Source organism: Phalaenopsis equestris, unplaced genomic scaffold (assembly GCF_001263595.1).
Source record: "Phalaenopsis equestris unplaced genomic scaffold, ASM126359v1 Scaffold000002, whole genome shotgun sequence".
NCBI lineage: Eukaryota > Viridiplantae > Streptophyta > Magnoliopsida > Asparagales > Orchidaceae > Phalaenopsis > Phalaenopsis equestris.
Window position 1 is genome coordinate 28476577 of NW_018164444.1, and position 1955 is coordinate 28478531.

Below are 1955 nucleotides of genomic sequence, written 5' to 3' on the forward strand. Positions count from 1 at the left end.
GGTATAAATGGTCCCATAAATAAATGGTCCCATAAAATTCAATCCCCATGCATCAAAATTTTTAATTTTCAAATTAAAATTTAAAGGCATTTCATCTCTTCTCGAAATATTACCTACTCTCTGACACCGATCACATGTATCTCCTCCAAATTCAGAATTATGACATTTCTGAATAATTTCTTGAATTTTTTGTAAGACACACATCGTCTCATTACTAAATCTTTGTATTATTTATATAAATAGAGGTCATCCCAAAAATAAGTCTTTGCATCATGAATGAATTTCTTTTCCTGTTATTTTGTTAATCCATATGGAAAAATACCACTAACAATATAATTTACAATATCAACATACCAAGCTATTTCACATTCTTTTACAGCATAAATTTGTTCATCTGAAAAAGTTTCATTAATTTCTTTTTCCATGTCAAGTATTTCTTCATGTTCTAGCCTAGATAGATGATGAACAATTAGATTAAGAATCCCTTTCTTATCGACTATTACAAAATTAAACTCTTGCATCAGAAGTACCAATCTAATTAGTTTTGGTTTTACATCCTTCTTTTGCATCAAATATTTAATAATTGAATGGTCAAAATGCATATGCACAAAACATTTAGCTCCAATAAAATATGACCTAAACTTATCAAAAACATACACAATGGTTAATAACTCTCTTTCAGTGGTGGTGTAGTTAATCCGGGCATCATTAAGTGTCTTACTAGTATAGTATATAACTTTAAAAATCTTATCATATCTCTGCCCTAATACAGCTCCAATTGCATAATCACTAGCATCATACATTAACTCAAAAGATTTCTCCCAATTAGGTGAAACAATTATAGGAGCAGTGATCAAATTTTCCTTTAATGTTTTGAAGGCTTTAAAGTAAGCTTGGTTGAAATCAAATTTTATATCTTTTTCCAGAAGTTGGCACAAATGTTTAGTAATTTTTGAAAAATCTTTATTATATTGCCTGTAAAATCTAGCATGTCCTAAAAAGCTCCTAACTCCTCGTACATTAGTAGGTGGAGGTAAGTTTGATATAACCTAAATTTTTGTATGATCTACTTCCATGATATTTTCTGAAATTTTAAGCCTAGGAATAATTCCTCCTGCAACCATAAATTGACATTTTTTCCATTTCAATATGAGATTATTCTTTTTACATCATTCAAGAATTTTCTCTAAATGATTTAGACGTATTTCAAACGAAGTTCCAAACACAGAAAAATCATCCATAAAGACTTCAATCCCTTTTTCAATTAAATCACTAAAAATTAACATCACACATCTTTGAAATGTTTCAGGTGCATTACATAATCCAAAGAGCATTCACCGAAAAGCAAAAGTTCCATAAAGACTAGTAAATGTTGTTTCTCCTGATCCATTAGAGCTATAGGTATTTGATGAGATAGCACTTATATCCATTGACCAGAGTAAAATATGTTAAGATTTTCATACATATTTTATACTATTTTTGATGATATTGCACTTTAAAGAAAGGTATTTTTGATGTTTTGTTGCAGGAATGATGAGTTAGAGTCAATGGAGCAAAAAAATGCAAAAAGGAGCAGATTTGGAGCAAAAAGGACCAAAATGTGGAGATTTGAACTAGGGTGCTGACGTCGACGAGCTTTTCCCAAGGCTAGAGGATATCGATGAGCTTTTCCTAAGGCTAGAGGATAAATTCTCCAAAAGGCTGCCGACGACGCCATCGAGGCCGCCGACGGTGAGATTGACAGTTATGTACTTATGCAATGGATAAAGCCAAATTTTGGAGGGGTGCTTAAGCAATTCTTGGGAAAACTCATCCACATCATTAAAGGAAAGATTTTGGCTGAGAGAGGAGAGAGAAGAGGAGGTGGTGAGAGCTCTAGAGAGCATGGAGGTTAGAAAGGTTCCATTATAGTGAAGAGATTGTGAGGAATTCTTCAAGAGATTGTAAGAGTAGAG